Source organism: Phyllobates terribilis, unplaced genomic scaffold (genome assembly GCF_046119375.1).
Source record: "Phyllobates terribilis strain yellow unplaced genomic scaffold, ASM4611937v1 Scaffold_40__1_contigs__length_11209783, whole genome shotgun sequence".
Taxonomy (NCBI): domain Eukaryota; kingdom Metazoa; phylum Chordata; class Amphibia; order Anura; family Dendrobatidae; genus Phyllobates; species Phyllobates terribilis.
The window spans coordinates 10,973,724-10,996,986 of record NW_027362800.1 but is presented as its reverse complement, the minus strand read 5'-3'; the positions used below and the strand labels follow the sequence as shown (position 1 = coordinate 10,996,986).

General features: G+C 45.8%; 15 non-coding genes across 15 annotated transcripts; all 15 read left to right on the top strand.

Annotated features, from left to right (window-relative positions):
• Positions 1-3,612: 3,612 nt before the first annotated feature.
• Positions 3,613-3,799, top strand: LOC141185725 (U2 spliceosomal RNA). Its single transcript, XR_012260357.1, has one exon. It is a non-coding gene; the product is annotated as a U2 spliceosomal RNA (small nuclear RNA).
• Positions 3,800-4,918: 1,119 nt separating this feature from the next.
• LOC141191025 (U2 spliceosomal RNA) lies at positions 4,919-5,109 on the top strand. Its single transcript, XR_012265030.1, has one exon. It is a non-coding gene; the product is annotated as a U2 spliceosomal RNA (small nuclear RNA).
• Positions 5,110-6,229: 1,120 nt separating this feature from the next.
• On the top strand, positions 6,230-6,420 carry LOC141185516 (U2 spliceosomal RNA). The gene has a single exon (XR_012260172.1). It is a non-coding gene; the product is annotated as a U2 spliceosomal RNA (small nuclear RNA).
• A 1,115-nt stretch (positions 6,421-7,535) lies between these two features.
• On the top strand, positions 7,536-7,726 carry LOC141190795 (U2 spliceosomal RNA). The gene has a single exon (XR_012264808.1). It is a non-coding gene; the product is annotated as a U2 spliceosomal RNA (small nuclear RNA).
• A 1,113-nt stretch (positions 7,727-8,839) lies between these two features.
• On the top strand, positions 8,840-9,030 carry LOC141191024 (U2 spliceosomal RNA). The gene has a single exon (XR_012265029.1). It is a non-coding gene; the product is annotated as a U2 spliceosomal RNA (small nuclear RNA).
• Positions 9,031-10,155: 1,125 nt separating this feature from the next.
• On the top strand, positions 10,156-10,346 carry LOC141191023 (U2 spliceosomal RNA). Its single transcript, XR_012265028.1, has one exon. It is a non-coding gene; the product is annotated as a U2 spliceosomal RNA (small nuclear RNA).
• Positions 10,347-11,467: 1,121 nt separating this feature from the next.
• On the top strand, positions 11,468-11,658 carry LOC141191022 (U2 spliceosomal RNA). Its single transcript, XR_012265027.1, has one exon. It is a non-coding gene; the product is annotated as a U2 spliceosomal RNA (small nuclear RNA).
• Positions 11,659-12,781: 1,123 nt separating this feature from the next.
• LOC141184309 (U2 spliceosomal RNA) lies at positions 12,782-12,972 on the top strand. Its single transcript, XR_012259076.1, has one exon. It is a non-coding gene; the product is annotated as a U2 spliceosomal RNA (small nuclear RNA).
• A 1,118-nt stretch (positions 12,973-14,090) lies between these two features.
• On the top strand, positions 14,091-14,281 carry LOC141191021 (U2 spliceosomal RNA). The gene has a single exon (XR_012265026.1). It is a non-coding gene; the product is annotated as a U2 spliceosomal RNA (small nuclear RNA).
• Positions 14,282-15,401: 1,120 nt separating this feature from the next.
• LOC141191019 (U2 spliceosomal RNA) lies at positions 15,402-15,592 on the top strand. The gene has a single exon (XR_012265024.1). It is a non-coding gene; the product is annotated as a U2 spliceosomal RNA (small nuclear RNA).
• A 1,121-nt stretch (positions 15,593-16,713) lies between these two features.
• On the top strand, positions 16,714-16,904 carry LOC141184308 (U2 spliceosomal RNA). The gene has a single exon (XR_012259075.1). It is a non-coding gene; the product is annotated as a U2 spliceosomal RNA (small nuclear RNA).
• A 1,118-nt stretch (positions 16,905-18,022) lies between these two features.
• LOC141191018 (U2 spliceosomal RNA) lies at positions 18,023-18,213 on the top strand. The gene has a single exon (XR_012265023.1). It is a non-coding gene; the product is annotated as a U2 spliceosomal RNA (small nuclear RNA).
• A 1,122-nt stretch (positions 18,214-19,335) lies between these two features.
• On the top strand, positions 19,336-19,526 carry LOC141184186 (U2 spliceosomal RNA). Its single transcript, XR_012258965.1, has one exon. It is a non-coding gene; the product is annotated as a U2 spliceosomal RNA (small nuclear RNA).
• Positions 19,527-20,648: 1,122 nt separating this feature from the next.
• Positions 20,649-20,839, top strand: LOC141184184 (U2 spliceosomal RNA). The gene has a single exon (XR_012258964.1). It is a non-coding gene; the product is annotated as a U2 spliceosomal RNA (small nuclear RNA).
• A 1,121-nt stretch (positions 20,840-21,960) lies between these two features.
• Positions 21,961-22,151, top strand: LOC141191017 (U2 spliceosomal RNA). Its single transcript, XR_012265022.1, has one exon. It is a non-coding gene; the product is annotated as a U2 spliceosomal RNA (small nuclear RNA).
• The last annotated feature ends 1,112 nt before the right edge of the window (positions 22,152-23,263 follow it).

Here is a 23,263-nt window from a genome sequence, read left to right as displayed (position 1 = left end):
AAGAACTGTTGTCTTGCTACGTGTTGGAGGGTCTTCCCACTCCTATAGTGTTGGGCCTTCCTTGGTTAGCTAAGCATAACCCGGTTATTAATTGGCAAACCAGAGAGATAAGCCAATGGAGTAAATTCTGTAATAAAAACTGCATGAACACGGTCATCGGTGCGGTTACTCCTTGGGTCTTACCTCCATTTCTGGCGGACTTTGAGGATGTATTCTCGGAGAATGGGTGTCAGGAACTACCTCCTCATCGCGTGTATGACTGTTCTGTAAAACTGCTCCCTGAGGCCAAGTTACCTAAAGCTAGGTTGTATAACCTTTCTGGTCCTGAGAGGCAGGCCATGAAGGATTATATTTCTGAAAGTCTGGCTAAGGGGCATATTAGACCTTCATCTTCTCCGGTGGCCGCGGGGTTCTTCTTTGTTAAGAAGAAAGATGGAGGCCTACGCCCTTGCCTGGATTTCCGTGAACTTAATCGGATTACGGTCCGAGATCCGTATCCGCTCCCACTTATTCCCGATCTCTTTAATCAGATCGTGGGCGCCAAATGGTTCTCTAAGTTGGATCTCAGGGGGGCGTACAATCTGATTAGGATGAAGGAGGGGGATGAGTGGAAGACGGCTTTTAACACTCCGGAGGGGCATTATGAGAACCTTGTCATGCCATTCGGTCTGACTAATGCCCCGGCGGTGTTTCAACACTTTGTTAATGATATTTTTCGCCACCTGGTGGGACAGTTTGTTGTCATATATCTGGATGATATCTTAATTTACTCGCCGGATCTGGTGTCTCATCAGGAGCACGTTAGACAGGTGTTACAGATCTTGCGGGATAATAAACTGTATGCCAAGTGGGAAAAGTGTGTGTTCGCCGTACAGGAACTCCAGTTTTTAGGCTTCCTGGTTTCAGCGTCCGGTTTTCGTATGGACCCTGGGAAAGTGCGGGCAGTTCTTGAGTGGGATCGGCCGGAGAATCTTAAGGCACTACAACGTTTCCTGGGGTTTGCTAACTATTACCGGAAGTTCATTCGTAATTTCTCGTCCATGGTTAAGCCTCTCACAGACATGACTAAAAAGGGGACGGATTTTTCTAGGTGGTCTGACAAGGCTTGTCAAGCATTCTCCTCCTTGAAAAAATATTTTGCCTCGGCACCCATACTCATTCAACCTGATGCGTCTCAGCCATTCTTTGTAGAGGTAGACGCTTCCGAGGTAGGGGTGGGAGCAGTATTGTCACAGGGTTCGTCCCCTGGTAAGTGGCATCCGTGCGCCTTTTTCTCTAAAAAATTGTCGTCCGCTGAGAGGAATTACGATGTCGGCAATAGGGAACTCTTGGCCATTAAGTTAGCTTTTGAGGAGTGGAGCCATTTTTTGGAGGGGGCAGTTCATCCGGTCACCGTCATCACCGATCACAAGAACCTGCTATATCTGGAGTCCGCTAAACGTCTGAATCCCAGACAAGCTAGGTGGTCATTGTTTTTTACCAGGTTTAATTTCGTCGTTACATATCGTCCTGGGTCTAAAAATGTAAAGGCGGATGCCTTATCTCGTAGTTTCCCTGGGGCCGGGAATACGGACGACCCGATTCCTATTCTTCAGGAGGGGGTGGTGGTTTCGGCAGTATGCTCTGAGCTGGAGGAGGAGATATTGGAGGCTCAGGGAGACGCCCCTGTTGGACCTCCGGGGAGACTGTTCGTTCCAGATCAGTTGCGACAAAAGGTGATCGAGGCACACCATAACTCAGTTTTTGCAGGACACCCGGGGAGTAAAGCAACTGTGGATCTCCTCTCGCGTCGGTTTTGGTGGCCTAACTTACATAAAGAGGTGGTAACTTTTGTCGCGTCCTGTGGGGTTTGTGCGCGCTCTAAGACCTCACATACCCGTCCGTCTGGGGCCCTCTTACCTTTGAAGATCCCGGAGCGTCCTTGGACTCATCTGTCTATGGACTTTATTACTGACCTCCCTCCGTCTTCGGGTAAAACGGTCATACTCGTTGTAGTGGACAGGTTCAGCAAGATGGCACATTTTATCGCTCTTCCGGCTCTCCCTAATGCTAAAACTCTTGCGCAGGTGTTCATTGGGGAGATTGTGAGGCTTCACGGGGTACCCTCCGAGGTGGTGTCTGATCGGGGGTCTCAGTTTGTGTCCAAGTTCTGGAAGGCGTTTTGTGCACGGCGGGGGATGCATTTGTCATTCTCGTCGGCTTTTCATCCTCAGACCAATGGTCAGACGGAACGTATGAACCAGAGCTTGGAGACATATCTTCGGTGTTTTGTGTCAGAGAACCAGGAGGACTGGGCTTCTTTCCTACCTCTGGCAGAGTTTGCTCTCAATAATAGGCGGAGCGAGTCCACTGGTAAGTCCCCGTTTTTTGGGGCATATGGTTTTCACCCCCAGTTTTGTACTTTCAGTAGGGGGGGCTCTTCGGGGGTTCCGGAGGAGGAACGATTTTCCTCATCTCTCGCTTCAGTATGGAGAGGGGTGCTGAAGAATCTGAATACTATGGGGAACCGATACAAACGTATGGCTGATAGGAGGAGAGTGTCTGGTCCGGACCTAAGTGTGAACGATCAGGTATGGTTGTCTACCAGGAATATTAAACTTAAGGTTCCCTCCTGGAAACTGGGTCCCAGGTTCATCGGGCCGTACAGAATCAGTTCTGTTATTAATCCGGTGGCATTCCGTCTTGACCTCCCCCCTACGTTTAAAATTCACAACGTGTTTCACAGATCATTGCTTAAGAGGTATGTGGCGCCGGTGGTACCGTCACCTTTACCTCCCCCTCCTGTGGTTGTCAATGGTAACTTGGAGTTCCAGGTATCGAGGGTCATTGATTCACGCTTTAATCGCCGGTCCCTTCAGTACTTGGTTCATTGGAAGGGGTATGGTCCTGAGGAGAGGATGTGGGTTCCTGCGTCGGATATTAACGCAGACCGATTAGTTCGGGCCTTCCACACGACTCACCCGGATAAACCTGGCCCTGAGGGTCCAGAGGCCCCTCGTAGAAGGGGGGGTACTGTCACGGGTGTGTTGCCACGAAGATCGTCACGAGTACACAGCCTGACTTCTCGCAGCTGACTTGTTGGTGCTTTGTGTTTTCTCGGCAGTGTAGGAGTTAATTCTCTCTCTCTCTGGGCTAGCTGAGGTCCAGCCTCGCCCAGCTGCAATCAATGCTTCTTTAGTGAGACTCCTTTATATTCCTGCAGGTCTGTTTGGGAGGTGTCGGTGAAAGCTTTTCATTCAGACTTACAGAGCGGATCGTGGTGTTTGGAGTTGCTGAGATAAGTGTATTTGGAAGTGTGTTTTCCCTTTCCTCGCTTTATCATTTATCTCCTTTCCCGTTGGTGTTCCCTCTGTTGTAGTTGTTTAGAAGTTGTATGCAAGGTGGTTTTGGTTTTTCCCTTGTACTGTCTCGTTCGTCTAAATACTGTGTGTGGGCATATTATTTCTGGTTCCCTATTGTTGTGATCGGGGTCCTTCTCAGGACTAGATTACTTAGGTGCAGGGATCCTCAGAAGGTAGGGGTTACGCTGGCGGCCTGGACCTCTGTACCTTTAACAGTACCTCCAGGATGAGGGATTAGTCAGGGCCCCAGCTTAGGGTCAGCTTAGGCCCCCTACCTCCAGTATTCTGTGACAGTGTGACAAGTATCTGTTCTTATCAGTTTAATATCTGATACGTCCCCTATCTGGGGACCATATATTAAATGGATTTTTAGAACAGGGAGATGGAAAAAGAGCTTGCTCTGTCCACTCCACGCATTGACCTGGTATTGCAGTATCTCCAGGACCGGTGCACCCCTTCTTTAATGCAGTTTCTAAAATCAGAAAGAATTGAATTCAATGCTTTTTGTTCATTTTGCTTGTTTGTCGGATTTTGGGATGGACTCTTTGGCTTTGCTTTTCTTCTCCTCATTGGATTTTTCATGTTAAAAGTTGCAGAAGCCAGATGACAAGCTCATTTTGGTTCAACTTCAGCAACTGTGCATTGCATTGCCATGTAATGTAATGTAATGCAATGCTATCTATCTAGCTCTCCCTCTATACTTCCTTTTGGATAAACAGACATATTAGGCAAGCATTTTGGAGCTTTCACCTAAATAACTACAGGTGGTGAGATAAGCTGCACAATATAATTGACCTTTCAGTATATTGTTGCACACACACCATCTATTTAGCAAATGCCCTTGTTATCAACAGCAGCCTTTTAAACTCGCCTGAGCTAACAGGTATGTGAGCTGGTTACTCTGCTGCGCTTAAAATTTCTTTTTTGGTTTGCTACAATGCCTTTTCTGAAACGTTGTCTCCCTCTGCTGGAACACTGACTTCTTTCATTTAATGCCTGCAGACTATAAAAGAGAAACCAACCCAAAAAGTTTGGTTGATTAGTCTGTGGCATTCTTTTAAACTGTTGCTTATGGCGGTCTCTGTGAGCTTCTCAGTGACATTCAGCCATCCAGGTATCCCGCCTGCAGTAGACGGAATGTGGCAATGGAACGCTGGCTGCGCGTGTCATAATAGGCTCTGAGCCTTTATATACCTGCGCACAGCAGCAGCCACCTTCAGTCTGCTGCTGGACAGCCAGCAGCAGCAGCAGCAGGAGAGGTAATTAATCAGCAACCCTCCTGCTAAGGGTAGACAGCTGCTCGTTCCACCCCCCCCCGCCTTAATTGGTTCTCCTCCCTTCCAACGGTGTTGAGGCGGGTGGGAACAGCCGGGGGTTGAGGGTACTGTGCTAAAAGAGGTGGAGTTATGCAGATCTAAAACGCGTGGATTGCAGCAGCAGCAAGCCGAAAAGTGCAGGTATGTGAGGGATCTAGAGGTTGACAGCATGTCTTCTTAACGGGAGTCCAGGTGGCCATCTCCACAAATGGACTTTTCAGAATCCTTGGGTGGCACCGTAGTCGGAAACCAATTCTGGTTATCGCTTCTCGGCCTTTTGGCTAAGATCAAGTGTAGTATCTGTTCTTATCAGTTTAATATCTGATACGTCCCCTATCTGGGGACCATATATTAAATGGATTTTTAGAACAGGGAGATGGAAAAAGAGCTTGCTCTGTCCACTCCACGCATTGACCTGGTATTGCAGTATCTCCAGGACCGGTGCACCCCTTCTTTAATGCGGTTTCTAAAATCAGAAAGAATTGAATTCAATGCTTTTTGTTCATTTTGCTTGTTTGTCGGATTTTGGGATGGACTCTTTGGCTTTGCTTTTCTTCTCCTCATTGGATTTTTCATGTTAAAAGTTGCAGAAGCCAGATGACAAGCTCATTTTGGTTCAACTTCAGCAACTGTGCATTGCATTGCCATGTAATGTAATGTAATGCAATGCTATCTATCTAGCTCTCCCTCTATACTTCCTTTTGGATAAACAGACATATTAGGCAAGCATTTTGGAGCTTTCACCTAAATAACTACAGGTGGTGAGATAAGCTGCACAATATAATTGACCTTTCAGTATATTGTTGCACACACACCATCTATTTAGCAAATGCCCTTGTTATCAACAGCAGCCTTTTAAACTCACCTGAGCTAACAGGTATGTGAGCTGGTTACTCTGCTGCGCTTAAAATTTCTTTTTTGGTTTGCTACAATGCCTTTTCTGAAACGTTGTCTCCCTCTGCTGGAACACTGACTTCTTTCATTTAATGCCTGCAGACTATAAAAGAGAAACCAACCCAAAAAGTTTGGTTGATTAGTCTGTGGCATTCTTTTAAACTGTTGCTTATGGCGGTCTCTGTGAGCTTCTCAGTGACATTCAGCCATCCAGGTATCCCGCCTGCAGTAGACGGAATGTGGCAATGGAACGCTGGCTGCGCGTGTCATAATAGGCTCTGAGCCTTTATATACCTGCGCACAGCAGCAGCCACCTTCAGTCTGCTGCTGGACAACCAGCAGCAGCAGCAGCAGGAGAGGTAATTAATCAGCAACCCTCCTGCTAAGGGTAGACAGCTGCTCGTTCCACCCCCCCCCCGCCTTAATTGGTTCTCCTCCCTTCCAACGGTGTTGAGGCGGGTGGGAACAGCCGGGGGTTGAGGGTACTGTGCTAAAAGAGGTGGAGTTATGCAGATCTAAAACGCGTGAATTGCAGCAGCAGCAAGCCGAAAAGTGCAGGCATGTGAGGGATCTAGAGGTTGACAGCATGTCTTCTTAACATGAGTCCAGGTGGCCATCTTCACAAATGGACTTTTCAGAATCCTTGGGTGGCACCGTAGTCGGAAACCAATTCTGGTTATCGCTTCTCGGTCTTTTGGCTAAGATTAAGTGTAGTATCTGTTCTTATCAGTTTAATATCTGATACGTCCCCTATCTGGGGACCATATATTAAATGGATTTTTAGAACAGGGAGATGGAAAAAGAGCTTGCTCTGTCCACTCCACGCATTGACCTGGTATTGCAGTATCTCCAGGACCGGTGCACCCCTTCTTTAATGCAGTTTCTAAAATCAGAAAGAATTGAATTCAATGCTTTTTGTTCATTTTGCTTGTTTGTCGGATTTTGGGATGGACTCTTTGGCTTTGCTTTTCTTCTCCTCATTGGATTTTTCATGTTAAAAGTTGCAGAAGCCAGATGACAAGCTAATTTTGGTTCAACTTCAGCAACTGTGCATTGCATTGCCATGTAATGTAATGTAATGCAATGCTATCTATCTAGCTCTCCCTCTATACTTCCTTTTGGATAAACAGACATATTAGGCAAGCATTTTGGAGCTTTCACCTAAATAACTACAGGTGGTGAGATAAGCTGCACAATATAATTGACCTTTCAGTATATTGTTGCACACACACCATCTATTTAGCAAATGCCCTTGTTATCAACAGCAGCCTTTTAAACTCACCTGAGCTAACAGGTATGTGAGCTGGTTACTCTGCTGCGCTTAAAATTTCTTTTTTGGTTTGCTACAATGCCTTTTCTGAAACGTTGTCTCCCTCTGCTGGAACACTGACTTCTTTCATTTAATGCCTGCAGACTATAAAAGAGAAACCAACCCAAAAAGTTTGGTTGATTAGTCTGTGGCATTCTTTTAAACTGTTGCTTATGGCGGACTCTGTGAGCTTCTCAGTGACATTCAGCCATCCAGGTATCCCGCCTGCAGTAGACGGAATGTGGCAATGGAACGCTGGCTGCGCGTGTCATAATAGGCTCTGAGCCTTTATATACCTGCGCACAGCAGCAGCCACCTTCAGTCTGCTGCTGGACAGCCAGCAGCAGCAGGAGAGGTAATTAATCAGCAACCCTCCTGCTAAGGGTAGACAGCTGCTCGTTCCACCCCCCCCCCCGCCTTAATTGGTTCTCCTCCCTTCCAACGGTGTTGAGGCGGGTGGGAACAGCCGGGGGTTGAGGGTACTGTGCTAAAAGAGGTGGAGTTATGCAGATCTAAAACGCGTGGATTGCAGCAGCAGCAAGCCGAAAAGTGCAGGCATGTGAGGGATCTAGAGGTTGACAGCATGTCTTCTTAACGGGAGTCCAGGTGGCCATCTCCACAAATGGACTTTTCAGAATCCTTGGGTGGCACCGTAGTCGGAAACCAATTCTGGTTATCGCTTCTCGGCCTTTTGGCTAAGATCAAGTGTAGTATCTGTTCTTATCAGTTTAATATCTGATACGTCCCCTATATGGGGACCATATATTAAATGGATTTTTAGAACAGGGAGATGGAAAAAGAGCTTGCTCTGTCCACTCCACGCATTGACCTGGTATTGCAGTATCTCCAGGACCAGTGCACCCCTTCTTTAATGCAGTTTCTAAAATCAGAAAGAATTGAATTCAATGCTTTTTGTTCATTTTGCTTGTTTGTCGGATTTTGGGATGGACTCTTTGGCTTTGCTTTTCTTCTCCTCATTGGATTTTTCATGTTAAAAGTTGCAGAAGCCAGATGACAAGCTCATTTTGGTTCAACTTCAGCAACTGTGCATTGCATTGCCATGTAATGTAATGTAATGCAATGCTATCTATCTAGCTCTCCCTCTATACTTCCTTTTGGATAAACAGACATATTAGGCAAGCATTTTGGAGCTTTCACCTAAATAACTACAGGTGGTGAGATAAGCTGCACAATATAATTGACCTTTCAGTATATTGTTGCACACACACCATCTATTTAGCAAATGCCCTTGTTATCAACAGCAGCCTTTTAAACTCACCTGAGCTAACAGGTATGTGAGCTGGTTACTCTGCTGCGCTTAAAATTTCTTTTTTGGTTTGCTACAATGCCTTTTCTGAAACGTTGTCTCCCTCTGCTGGAACACTGACTTCTTTCATTTAATGCCTGCAGACTATAAAAGAGAAACCAACCCAAAAAGTTTGGTTGATTAGTCTGTGGCATTCTTTTAAACTGTTGCTTATAGCGGTCTCTGTGAGCTTCTCAGTGACATTCAGCCATCCAGGTATCCCGCCTGCAGTAGACGGAATGTGGCAATGGAACGCTGGCTGCGCGTTTCATAATAGGCTCTGAGCCTTTATATACCTGCGCACAGCAGCAGCCACCTTCAGTCTGCTGCTGGACAGCCAGCAGCAGCAGCAGCAGGAGAGGTAATTAATCAGCAACCCTCCTGCTAAGGGTAGCTCGTTCCACCCCCCCCCCGCCTTAATTGGTTCTCCTCCCTTCCAACGGTGTTGAGGCGGGTGGGAACAGCCGGGGGTTGAGGGTACTGTGCTAAAAGAGGTGGAGTTATGCAGATCTAAAACGCGTGGATTGCAGCAGCAGCAAGCCGAAAAGTGCAGGCATGTGAGGGATCTAGAGGTTGACAGCATGTCTTCTTAACGGGAGTCCAGGTGGCCATCTCCACAAATGGACTTTTCAGAATCCTTGGGTGGCACCGTAGTCGGAAACCAATTCTGGTTATCGCTTCTCGGCCTTTTGGCTAAGATCAAGTGTAGTATCTGTTCTTATCAGTTTAATATCTGATACGTCCCCTATCTGGGGACCATATATTAAATGGATTTTTAGAACAGGGAGATGGAAAAAGAGCTTGCTCTGTCCACTCCACGCATTGACCTGGTATTGCAGTATCTCCAGGACCGGTGCACCCCTTCTTTAATGCAGTTTCTAAAATCAGAAAGAATTGAATTCAATGCTTTTTGTTCATTTTGCTTGTTTGTCGGATTTTGGGATGGACTCTTTGGCTTTGCTTTTCTTCTCCTCATTGGATTTTTCAGGTTAAAAGTTGCAGAAGCCAGATGACAAGCTCATTTTGGTTCAACTTCAGCAACTGTGCATTGCATTGCCATGTAATGTAATGTAATGCAATGCTATCTATCTAGCTCTCCCTCTATACTTCCTTTTGGATAAACAGACATATTAGGCAAGCATTTTGGAGCTTTCACCTAAATAACTACAGGTGGTGAGATAAGCTGCACAATATAATTGACCTTTCAGTATATTGTTGCACACACACCATCTATTTAGCAAATGCCCTTGTTATCAACAGCAGCCTTTTAAACTCACCTGAGCTAACAGGTATGTGAGCTGGTTACTCTGCTGCGCTTAAAATTTCTTTTTTGGTTTGCTACAATGCCTTTTCTGAAACGTTGTCTCCCTCTGCTGGAACACTGACTTCTTTCATTTAATGCCTGCAGACTATAAAAGAGAAACCAACCCAAAAAGTTTGGTTGATTAGTCTGTGGCATTCTTTTAAACTGTTGCTTATGGCGGTCTCTGTGAGCTTCTCAGTGACATTCAGCCATCCAGGTATCCCGCCTGCAGTAGACGGAATGTGGCAATGGAACGCTGGCTGCGCGTGTCATAATAGGCTCTGAGCCTTTATATACCTGCGCACAGCAGCAGCCACCTTCAGTCTGCTGCTGGACAGCCAGCAGCAGCAGCAGCAGCAGGAGAGGTAATTAATCAGCAACCCTCCTGCTAAGGGTAGACAGCTGCTCGTTCCACCCCCCCCCCCCGCCTTAATTGGTTCTCCTCCCTTCCAACGGTGTTGAGGCGGGTGGGAACAGCCGGGGGTTGAGGGTACTGTGCTAAAAGAGGTGGAGTTATGCAGATCTAAAACGCGTGGATTGCAGCAGCAGCAAGCCGAAAAGTGCAGGCATGTGAGGGATCTAGAGGTTGACAGCATGTCTTCTTAACGGGAGTCCAGGTGGCCATCTCCACAAATGGACTTTTCAGAATCCTTGGGTGGCACCGTAGTCGGAAACCAATTCTGGTTATCGCTTCTCGGCCTTTTGGCTAAGATCAAGTGTAGTATCTGTTCTTATCAGTTTAATATCTGATACGTCCCCTATCTGGGGACCATATATTAAATGGATTTTTAGAACAGGGAGATGGAAAAAGAGCTTGCTCTGTCCACTCCACGCATTGACCTGGTATTGCAGTATCTCCAGGACCGGTGCACCCCTTCTTTAATGCAGTTTCTAAAATCAGAAAGAATTGAATTCAATGCTTTTTGTTCATTTTGCTTGTTTGTCGGATTTTGGGATGGACTCTTTGGCTTTGCTTTTCTTCTCCTCATTGGATTTTTCATGTTAAAAGTTGCAGAAGCCAGATGACAAGCTCATTTTGGTTCAACTTCAGCAACTGTGCATTGCATTGCCATGTAAAGTAATGTAATGCAGTGCTATCTATCTAGCTCTCCCTCTATACTTCCTTTTGGATAAACAGACATATTAGGCAAGCATTTTGGAGCTTTCACCTAAATAACTACAGGTGGTGAGATAAGCTGCACAATATAATTGACCTTTCAGTATATTGTTGCACACACACCATCTATTTAGCAAATGCCCTTGTTATCAACAGCAGCCTTTTAAACTCACCTGAGCTAACAGGTATGTGAGCTGGTTACTCTGCTGCGCTTAAAATTTCTTTTTTGGTTTGCTACAATGCCTTTTCTGAAACGTTGTCTCCCTCTGCTGGAACACTGACTTCTTTCATTTAATGCCTGCAGACTATAAAAGAGAAACCAACCCAAAAAGTTTGGTTGATTAGTCTGTGGCATTCTTTTAAACTGTTGCTTATGGCGGTCTCTGTGAGCTTCTCAGTGACATTCAGCCATCCAGGTATCCCGCCTGCAGTAGACGGAATGTGGCAATGGAACGCTGGCTGCGCGTGTCATAATAGGCTCTGAGCCTTTATATACCTGCGCACAGCAGCAGCCACCTTCAGTCTGCTGCTGGACAGCCAGCAGCAGCAGCAGCAGGAGAGGTAATTAATCAGCAACCCTCCTGCTAAGGGTAGACAGCTGCTCGTTCCACCCCCCCCCCCGCCTTAATTGGTTCTCCTCCCTTCCAACGGTGTTGAGGCGGGTGGGAACAGCCGGGGGTTGAGGGTACTGTGCTAAAAGAGGTGGAGTTATGCAGATCTAAAACGCGTGGATTGCAGCAGCAGCAAGCCGAAAAGTGCAGGCATGTGAGGGATCTAGAGGTTGACAGCATGTCTTCTTAACGGGAGTCCAGGTGGCCATCTCCACAAATGGACTTTTCAGAATCCTTGGGTGGCACCGTAGTCGGAAACCAATTCTGGTTATCGCTTCTCGGCCTTTTGGCTAAGATCAAGTGTAGTATCTGTTCTTATCAGTTTAATATCTGATACGTCCCCTATCTGGGGACCATATATTAAATGGATTTTTAGAACAGGGAGATGGAAAAAGAGCTTGCTCTGTCCACTCCACGCATTGACCTGGTATTGCAGTATCTCCAGGACCGGTGCACCCCTTCTTTAATGCAGTTTCTAAAATCAGAAAGAATTGAATTCAATGATTTTTGTTCATTTTGCTTGTTTGTCGGATTTTGGGATGGACTCTTTGGCTTTGCTTTTCTTCTCCTCATTGGATTTTTCATGTTAAAAGTTGCAGAAGCCAGATGAAAAGCTCATTTTGGTTCAACTTCAGCAACTGTGCATTGCATTGCCATGTAATGTAATGTAATGCAATGCTATCTATCTAGCTCTCCCTCTATACTTCCTTTTGGGTAAACAGACATATTAGGCAAGCATTTTGGAGCTTTCACCTAAATAACTACAGGTGGTGAGATAAGCTGCACAATATAATTGACCTTTCAGTATATTGTTGCACACACACCATCTATTTAGCAAATGCCCTTGTTATCAACAGCAGCCTTTTAAACTCACCTGAGCTAACAGGTATGTGAGCTGGTTACTCTGCTGCGCTTAAAATTTCTTTTTTGGTTTGCTACAATGCCTTTTCTGAAACGTTGTCTCCCTCTGCTGGAACACTGACTTCTTTCATTTAATGCCTGCAGACTATAAAAGAGAAACCAACCCAAAAAGTTTGGTTGATTAGTCTGTGGCATTCTTTTAAACTGTTGCTTATGGCGGTCTCTGTGAGCTTCTCAGTGACATTCAGCCATCCAGGTATCCCGCCTGCAGTAGACGGAATGTGGCAATGGAACGCTGGCTGCGCGTGTCATAATAGGCTCTGAGCCTTTATATACCTGCGCACAGCAGCAGCCACCTTCAGTCTGCTGCTGGACAGCCAGCAGCAGCAGCAGCAGGAGAGGTAATTAATCAGCAACCCTCCTGCTAAGGGTAGACAGCTGCTCGTTCCACCCCCCCCCCCCCGCCTTAATTGGTTCTCCTCCCTTCCAACGGTGTTGAGGCGGGTGGGAACAGCCGGGGGTTGAGGGTACTGTGCTAAAAGAGGTGGAGTTATGCAGATCTAAAACGCGTGGATTGCAGCAGCAGCAAGCCGAAAAGTGCAGGCATGTGAGGGATCTAGAGGTTGACAGCATGTCTTCTTAACGGGAGTCCAGGTTGCCATCTCCACAAATGGACTTTTCAGAATCCTTGGGTGGCACCGTAGTCGGAAACCAATTCTGGTTATCGCTTCTCAGCCTTTTGGCTAAGATCAAGTGTAGTATCTGTTCTTATCAGTTTAATATCTGATACGTCCCCTATCTGGGGACCATATATTAAATGGATTTTTAGAACAGGGAGATGGAAAAAGAGCTTGCTCTGTCCACTCCATGCATTGACCTGGTATTGCAGTATCTCCAGGACCGGTGCACCCCTTCTTTAATGCAGTTTCTAAAATCAGAAAGAATTGAATTCAATGCTTTTTGTTCATTTTGCTTGTTTGTCGGATTTTGGGATGGACTCTTTGGCTTTGCTTTTCTTCTCCTCATTGGATTTTTCATGTTAAAAGTTGCAGAAGCCAGATGACAAGCTCATTTTGGTTCAACTTCAGCAACTGTGCATTGCATTGCCATGTAATGTAATGTAATGCAATGCTATCTATCTAGCTCTCCCTCTATACTTCCTTTTGGATAAACAGACATATTAGGCAAGCATTTTGGAGCTTTCACCTAAATAACTACAGGTGGTGAGATAAGCTGCACAATATAATTGACCTTTCAGTATATTGTTGCACACACACCATCTATTTAGCAAATGCCCTTGTTATCAACAGCAGCCTTTTAAACTCACCTGAGCTAACAGGTATGTGAGCTGGTTACTCTGCTGCGCTTAAAATTTCTTTTTTGGTTTGCTACAATGCCTTTTCTGAAACGTTGTCTCCCTCTGCTGGAACACTGAATTCTTTCATTTAATGCCTGCAGACTATAAAAGAGAAACCAACCCAAAAAGTTTGGTTGATTAGTCTGTGGCATTCTTTTAAACTGTTGCTTATGGCGGTCTCTGTGAGCTTCTCAGTGACATTCAGCCATCCAGGTATCCCGCCTGCAGTAGACGGAATGTGGCAATGGAACGCTGGCTGCGCGTGTCATAATAGGCTCTGAGCCTTTATATACCTGCGCACAGCAGCAGCCACCTTCAGTCTGCTGCTGGACAGCCAGCAGCAGCAGCAGGAGAGGTAGTTAATCAGCAACCCTCCTGCTAAGGGTAGACAGCTGCTCGTTCCACCCCCCCCCCCGCCTTAATTGGTTCTCCTCCCTTCCAACGGTGTTGAGGCGGGTGGGAACAGCCGGGGGTTGAGGGTACTGTGCTAAAAGAGGTGGAGTTATGCAGATCTAAAACGCGTGGATTGCAGCAGCAGCAAGCCGAAAAGTGCAGGCATGTGAGGGATCTAGAGGTTGACAGCATGTCTTCTTAACGGGAGTCCAGGTGGCCATCTCCACAAATGGACTTTTCAGAATCCTTGGGTGGCACCGTAGTCGGAAACCAATTCTGGTTATCGCTTCTCGGCCTTTTGGCTAAGATCAAGTGTAGTATCTGTTCTTATCAGTTTAATATCTGATACGTCCCCTATCTGGGGACCATATATTAAATGGATTTTTAGAACAGGGAGATGGAAAAAGAGCTTGCTCTGTCCACTCCACGCATTGACCTGGTATTGCAGTATCTCCAGGACCGGTGCACCCCTTCTTTAATGCAGTTTCTAAAATCAGAAAGAATTGAATTCAATGCTTTTTGTTCATTTTGCTTGTTTGTCGGATTTTGGGATGGACTCTTTGGCTTTGCTTTTCTTCTCCTCATTGGATTTTTCATGTTAAAAGTTGCAGAAGCCAGATGACAAGCTCATTTTGGTTCAACTTCAGCAACTGTGCATTGCATTGCCATGTAAAGTAATGTAATGCAGTGCTATCTATCTAGCTCTCCCTCTATACTTCCTTTTGGATAAACAGACATATTAGGCAAGCATTTTGGAGCTTTCACCTAAATAACTACAGGTGGTGAGATAAGCTGCACAATATAATTGACCTTTCAGTATATTGTTGCACACACACCATCTATTTAGCAAATGCCCTTGTTATCAACAGCAGCCTTTTAAACTCACCTGAGCTAACAGGTATGTGAGCTGGTTACTCTGCTGCGCTTAAAATTTCTTTTTTGGTTTGCTACAATGCCTTTTCTGAAACGTTGTCTCCCTCTGCTGGAACACTGACTTCTTTCATTTAATGCCTGCAGACTATAAAAGAGAAACCAACCCAAAAAGTTTGGTTGATTAGTCTGTGGCATTCTTTTAAACTGTTGCTTATGGCGGTCTCTGTGAGCTTCTCAGTGACATTCAGCCATCCAGGTATCCCGCCTGCAGTAGACGGAATGTGGCAATGGAACGCTGGCTGCGCGTGTCATAATAGGCTCTGAGCCTTTATATACCTGCGCACAGCAGCAGCCACCTTCAGTCTGCTGCTGGACAGCCAGCAGCAGCAGCAGCAGGAGAGGTAATTAATCAGCAACCCTCCTGCTAAGGGTAGACAGCTGCTCGTTCCACCCCCCCCCCGCCTTAATTGGTTCTCCTCCCTTCCAACGGTGTTGAGGCGGGTGGGAACAGCCGGGGGTTGAGGGTACTGTGCTAAAAGAGGTGGAGTTATGCAGATCTAAAACGCGTGGATTGCAGCAGCAGCAAGCCGAAAAGTGCAGGCATGTGAGGGATCTAGAGGTTGACAGCATGTCTTCTTAACGGGAGTCCAGGTGGCCATCTCCACAAATGGACTTTTCAGAATCCTTGGGTGGCACCGTAGTCGGAAACCAATTCTGGTTATCGCTTCTCGGCCTTTTGGCTAAGATCAAGTGTAGTATCTGTTCTTATCAGTTTAATATCTGATACGTCCCCTATCTGGGGACCATATATTAAATGGATTTTTAGAACAGGGAGATGGAAAAAGAGCTTGCTCTGTCCACTCCACGCATTGACCTGGTATTGCAGTATCTCCAGGACCGGTGCACCCCTTCTTTAATGCAGTTTCTAAAATCAGAAAGAATTGAATTCAATGATTTTTGTTCATTTTGCTTGTTTGTCGGATTTTGGGATGGACTCTTTGGCTTTGCTTTTCTTCTCCTCATTGGATTTTTCATGTTAAAAGTTGCAGAAGCCAGATGAAAAGCTCATTTTGGTTCAACTTCAGCAACTGTGCATTGCATTGCCATGTAATGTAATGTAATGCAATGCTATCTATCTAGCTCTCCCTCTATACTTCCTTTTGGGTAAACAGACATATTAGGCAAGCATTTTGGAGCTTTCACCTAAATAACTACAGGTGGTGAGATAAGCTGCACAATATAATTGACCTTTCAGTATATTGTTGCACACACACCATCTATTTAGCAAATGCCCTTGTTATCAACAGCAGCCTTTTAAACTCACCTGAGCTAACAGGTATGTGAGCTGGTTACTCTGCTGCGCTTAAAATTTCTTTTTTGGTTTGCTACAATGCCTTTTCTGAAACGTTGTCTCCCTCTGCTGGAACACTGACTTCTTTCATTTAATGCCTGCAGACTATAAAAGAGAAACCAACCCAAAAAGTTTGGTTGATTAGTCTGTGGCATTCTTTTAAACTGTTGCTTATGGCGGTCTCTGTGAGCTTCTCAGTGACATTCAGCCATCCAGGTATCCCGCCTGCAGTAGACGGAATGTGGCAATGGAACGCTGGCTGCGCGTGTCATAATAGGCTCTGAGCCTTTATATACCTGCGCACAGCAGCAGCCACCTTCAGTCTGCTGCTGGACAGCCAGCAGCAGCAGCAGCAGGAGAGGTAATTAATCAGCAACCCTCCTGCTAAGGGTAGACAGCTGCTCGTTCCACCCCCCCCCCCGCCTTAATTGGTTCTCCTCCCTTCCAACGGTGTTGAGGCGGGTGGGAACAGCCGGGGGTTGAGGGTACTGTGCTAAAAGAGGTGGAGTTATGCAGATCTAAAACGCGTGGATTGCAGCAGCAGCAAGCCGAAAAGTGCAGGCATGTGAGGGATCTAGAGGTTGACAGCATGTCTTCTTAACGGGAGTCCAGGTTGCCATCTCCACAAATGGACTTTTCAGAATCCTTGGGTGGCACCGTAGTCGGAAACCAATTCTGGTTATCGCTTCTCAGCCTTTTGGCTAAGATCAAGTGTAGTATCTGTTCTTATCAGTTTAATATCTGATACGTCCCCTATCTGGGGACCATATATTAAATGGATTTTTAGAACAGGGAGATGGAAAAAGAGCTTGCTCTGTCCACTCCATGCATTGACCTGGTATTGCAGTATCTCCAGGACCGGTGCACCCCTTCTTTAATGCAGTTTCTAAAATCAGAAAGAATTGAATTCAATGCTTTTTGTTCATTTTGCTTGTTTGTCGGATTTTGGGATGGACTCTTTGGCTTTGCTTTTCTTCTCCTCATTGGATTTTTCATGTTAAAAGTTGCAGAAGCCAGATGACAAGCTCATTTTGGTTCAACTTCAGCAACTGTGCATTGCATTGCCATGTAATGTAATGTAATGCAATGCTATCTATCTAGCTCTCCCTCTATACTTCCTTTTGGATAAACAGACATATTAGGCAAGCATTTTGGAGCTTTCACCTAAATAACTACAGGTGGTGAGATAAGCTGCACAATATAATTGACCTTTCAGTATATTGTTGCACACACACCATCTATTTAGCAAATGCCCTTGTTATCAACAGCAGCCTTTTAAACTCACCTGAGCTAACAGGTATGTGAGCTGGTTACTCTGCTGCGCTTAAAATTTCTTTTTTGGTTTGCTACAATGCCTTTTCTGAAACGTTGTCTCCCTCTGCTGGAACACTGAATTCTTTCATTTAATGCCTGCAGACTATAAAAGAGAAACCAACCCAAAAAGTTTGGTTGATTAGTCTGTGGCATTCTTTTAAACTGTTGCTTATGGCGGTCTCTGTGAGCTTCTCAGTGACATTCAGCCATCCAGGTATCCCGCCTGCAGTAGACGGAATGTGGCAATGGAACGCTGGCTGCGCGTGTCATAATAGGCTCTGAGCCTTTATATACCTGCGCACAGCAGCAGCCACCTTCAGTCTGCTGCTGGACAGCCAGCAGCAGCAGCAGGAGAGGTAGTTAATCAGCAACCCTCCTGCTAAGGGTAGACAGCTGCTCGTTCCACCCCCCCCCCCGCCTTAATTGGTTCTCCTCCCTTCCAACGGTGTTGAGGCGGGTGGGAACAGCCGGGGGTTGAGGGTACTGTGCTAAAAGAGGTGGAGTTATGCAGATCTAAAACGCGTGGATTGCAGCAGCAGCAAGCCGAAAAGTGCAGGCATGTGAGGGATCTAGAGGTTGACAGCATGTCTTCTTAACGGGAGTCCAGGTGGCCATCTCCACAAATGGACTTTTCAGAATCCTTGGGTGGCACCGTAGTCGGAAACCAATTCTGGTTATCGCTTCTCGGCCTTTTGGCTAAGATCAAGTGTAGTATCTGTTCTTATCAGTTTAATATCTGATACGTCCCCTATCTGGGGACCATATATTAAATGGATTTTTAGAACAGGGAGATGGAAAAAGAGCTTGCTCTGTCCACTCCACGCATTGACCTGGTATTGCAGTATCTCCAGGACCGGTGCACCCCTTCTTTAATGCAGTTTCTAAAATCAGAAAGAATTGAATTCAATGCTTTTTGTTCATTTTGCTTGTTTGTCGGATTTTGGGATGGACTCTTTGGCTTTGCTTTTCTTCTCCTCATTGGATTTTTCATGTTAAAAGTTGCAGAAGCCAGATGAAAAGCTCATTTTGGTTCAACTTCAGCAACTGTGCATTGCATTGCCATGTAATGTAATGTAATGCAATGCTATCTATCTAGCTCTCCCTCTATACTTCCTTTTGGGTAAACAGACATATTAGGCAAGCATTTTGGAGCTTTCACCTAAATAACTACAGGTGGTGAGATAAGCTGCACAATATAATTGACCTTTCAGTATATTGTTGCACACACACCATCTATTTAGCAAATGCCCTTGTTATCAACAGCAGCCTTTTAAACTCACCTGAGCTAACAGGTATGTGAGCTGGTTACTCTGCTGCGCTTAAAATTTCTTTTTTGGTTTGCTACAATGCCTTTTCTGAAACGTTGTCTCCCTCTGCTGGAACACTGACTTCTTTCATTTAATGCCTGCAGACTATAAAAGAGAAACCAACCCAAAAAGTTTGGTTGATTAGTCTGTGGCATTCTTTTAAACTGTTGCTTATGGCGGTCTCTGTGAGCTTCTCAGTGACATTCAGCCATCCAGGTATCCCGCCTGCAGTAGACGGAATGTGGCAATGGAACGCTGGCTGCGCGTGTCATAATAGGCTCTGAGCCTTTATATACCTGCGCACAGCAGCAGCCACCTTCAGTCTGCTGCTGGACAGCCAGCAGCAGCAGCAGCAGGAGAGGTAATTAATCAGCAACCCTCCTGCTAAGGGTAGACAGCTGCTCGTTCCACCCCCCCCCCCCGCCTTAATTGGTTCTCCTCCCTTCCAACGGTGTTGAGGCGGGTGGGAACAGCCGGGGGTTGAGGGTACTGTGCTAAAAGAGGTGGAGTTATGCAGATCTAAAACGCGTGGATTGCAGCAGCAGCAAGCCGAAAAGTGCAGGCATGTGAGGGATCTAGAGGTTGACAGCATGTCTTCTTAACGGGAGTCCAGGTTGCCATCTCCACAAATGGACTTTTCAGAATCCTTGGGTGGCACCGTAGTCGGAAACCAATTCTGGTTATCGCTTCTCAGCCTTTTGGCTAAGATCAAGTGTAGTATCTGTTCTTATCAGTTTAATATCTGATACGTCCCCTATCTGGGGACCATATATTAAATGGATTTTTAGAACAGGGAGATGGAAAAAGAGCTTGCTCTGTCCACTCCACGCATTGACCTGGTATTGCAGTATCTCCAGGACCGGTGCACCCCTTCTTTAATGCAGTTTCTAAAATCAGAAAGAATTGAATTCAATGCTTTTTGTTCATTTTGCTTGTTTGTCGGATTTTGGGATGGACTCTTTGGCTTTGCTTTTCTTCTCCTCATTGGATTTTTCATGTTAAAAGTTGCAGAAGCCAGATGACAAGCTCATTTTGGTTCAACTTCAGCAACTGTGCATTGCATTGCCATGTAATGTAATGTAATGCAATGCTATCTATCTAGCTCTCCCTCTATACTTCCTTTTGGATAAACAGACATATTAGGCAAGCATTTTGGAGCTTTCACCTAAATAACTACAGGTGGTGAGATAAGCTGCACAATATAATTGACCTTTCAGTATATTGTTGCACACACACCATCTATTTAGCAAATGCCCTTGTTATCAACAGCAGCCTTTTAAACTCACCTGAGCTAACAGGTATGTGAGCTGGTTACTCTGCTGCGCTTAAAATTTCTTTTTTGGTTTGCTACAATGCCTTTTCTGAAACGTTGTCTCCCTCTGCTGGAACACTGACTTCTTTCATTTAATGCCTGCAGACTATAAAAGAGAAACCAACCCAAAAAGTTTGGTTGATTAGTCTGTGGCATTCTTTTAAACTGTTGCTTATGGCGGTCTCTGTGAGCTTCTCAGTGACATTCAGCCATCCAGGTATCCCGCCTGCAGTAGACGGAATGTGGCAATGGAACGCTGGCTGCGCGTGTCATAATAGGCTCTGAGCCTTTATATACCTGCGCACAGCAGCAGCCACCTTCAGTCTGCTGCTGGACAGCCAGCAGCAGCAGCAGCAGGAGAGGTAATTAATCAGCAACCCTCCTGCTAAGGGTAGACAGCTGCTCGTTCCACCCCCCCCCCCCGCCTTAATTGGTTCTCCTCCCTTCCAACGGTGTTGAGGCGGGTGGGAACAGCCGGGGGTTGAGGGTACTGTGCTAAAAGAGGTGGAGTTATGCAGATCTAAAACGCGTGGATTGCAGCAGCAGCAAGCCGAAAAGTGCAGGCATGTGAGGGATCTAGAGGTTGACAGCATGTCTTCTTAACGGGAGTCCAGGTTGCCATCTCCACAAATGGACTTTTCAGAATCCTTGGGTGGCACCGTAGTCGGAAACCAATTCTGGTTATCGCTTCTCAGCCTTTTGGCTAAGATCAAGTGTAGTATCTGTTCTTATCAGTTTAATATCTGATACGTCCCCTATCTGGGGACCATATATTAAATGGATTTTTAGAACAGGGAGATGGAAAAAGAGCTTGCTCTGTCCACTCCACGCATTGACCTGGTATTGCAGTATCTCCAGGACCGGTGCACCCCTTCTTTAATGCAGTTTCTAAAATCAGAAAGAATTGAATTCAATGCTTTTTGTTCATTTTGCTTGTTTGTCGGATTTTGGGATGGACTCTTTGGCTTTGCTTTTCTTCTCCTCATTGGATTTTTCATGTTAAAAGTTGCAGAAGCCAGATGACAAGCTCATTTTGGTTCAACTTCAGCAACTGTGCATTGCATTGCCATGTAATGTAATGTAATGCAATGCTATCTATCTAGCTCTCCCTCTATACTTCCTTTTGGATAAACAGACATATTAGGCAAGCATTTTGGAGCTTTCACCTAAATAACTACAGGTGGTGAGATAAGCTGCACAATATAATTGACCTTTCAGTATATTGTTGCACACACACCATCTATTTAGCAAATGCCCTTGTTATCAACAGCAGCCTTTTAAACTCACCTGAGCTAACAGGTATGTGAGCTGGTTACTCTGCTGCGCTTAAAATTTCTTTTTTGGTTTGCTACAATGCCTTTTCTGAAACGTTGTCTCCCTCTGCTGGAACACTGACTTCTTTCATTTAATGCCTGCAGACTATAAAAGAGAAACCAACCCAAAAAGTTTGGTTGATTAGTCTGTGGCATTCTTTTAAACTGTTGCTTATGGCGGTCTCTGTGAGCTTCTCAGTGACATTCAGCCATCCAGGTATCCCGCCTGCAGTAGACGGAATGTGGCAATGGAACGCTGGCTGCGCGTGTCATAATAGGCTCTGAGCCTTTATATACCTGCGCACAGCAGCAGCCACCTTCAGTCTGCTGCTGGACAGCCAGCAGCAGCAGCAGCAGGAGAGGTAATTAATCAGCAACCCTCCTGCTAAGGGTAGACAGCTGCTCGTTCCACTCCCCCCCCCGCCTTAATTGGTTCTCCTCCCTTCCAACGGTGTTGAGGCGGGTGGGAACAGCCGGGGGTTGAGGGTACTGTGCTAAAAGAGGTGGAGTTATGCAGATCTAAAACGCGTGGATTGCAGCAGCAGCAAGCCGAAAAGTGCAGGCATGTGAGGGATCTAGAGGTTGACAGCATGTCTTCTTAACGGGAGTCCAGGTGGCCATCTCCACAAATGGACTTTTCAGAATCCTTGGGTGGCACCGTAGTCGGAAACCAATTCTGGTTATCGCTTCTCGGCCTTTTGGCTAAGATCAAGTGTAGTATCTGTTCTTATCAGTTTAATATCTGATACGTCCCCTATCTGGGGACCATATATTAAATGGATTTTTAGAACAGGGAGATGGAAAAAGAGCTTGCTCTGTCCACTCCACGCATTGACCTGGTATTGCAGTATCTCCAGGACCGGTGCACCCCTTCTTTAATGCAGTTTCTAAAATCAGAAAGAATTGAATTCAATGCTTTTTGTTCATTTTGCTTGTTTGTCGGATTTTGGGATGGACTCTTTGGCTTTGCTTTTCTTCTCCTCATTGGATTTTTCATGTTAAAAGTTGCAGAAGCCAGATGACAAGCTCATTTTGGTTCAACTTCAGCAACTGTGCATTGCATTGCCATGTAATGTAATGTAATGCAATGCTATCTATCTAGCTCTCCCTCTATACTTCCTTTTGGATAAACAGACATATTAGGCAAGCATTTTGGAGCTTTCACCTAAATAACTACAGGTGGTGAGATAAGCTGCACAATATAATTGACCTTTCAGTATATTGTTGCACACACACCATCTATTTAGCAAATGCCCTTGTTATCAACAGCAGCCTTTTAAACTCACCTGAGCTAACAGGTATGTGAGCTGGTTACTCTGCTGCGCTTAAAATTTCTTTTTTGGTTTGCTACAATGCCTTTTCTGAAACGTTGTCTCCCTCTGCTGGAACACTGACTTCTTTCATTTAATGCCTGCAGACTATAAAAGAGAAACCAACCCAAAAAGTTTGGTTGATTAGTCTGTGGCATTCTTTTAAACTGTTGCTTATGGCGGTCTCTGTGAGCTTCTCAGTGACATTCAGCCATCCAGGTATCCCGCCTGCAGTAGACGGAATGTGGCAATGGAACGCTGGCTGCGCGTGTCATAATAGGCTCTGAGCCTTTATATACCTGCGCACAGCAGCAGCCACCTTCAGTCTGCTGCTGGACAGCCAGCAGCAGCAGCAGCAGGAGAGGTAATTAATCAGCAACCCTCCTGCTAAGGGTAGACAGCTGCTCGTTCCACCCCCCCCCCCGCCTTAATTGGTTCTCCTCCCTTCCAACGGTGTTGAGGCGGGTGGGAACAGCCGGGGGTTAAGGGTACTGTGCTAAAAGAGGTGGAGTTATGCAGATCTAAAACGCGTGGATTGCAGCAGCAGCAAGCCGAAAAGTGCAGGCATGTGAGGGATCTAGAGGTTGACAGCATGTCTTCTTAACGGGAGTCCAGGTGGCCATCTCCACAAATGGACTTTTCAGAATCCTTGGGTGGCACCGTAGTCGGAAACCA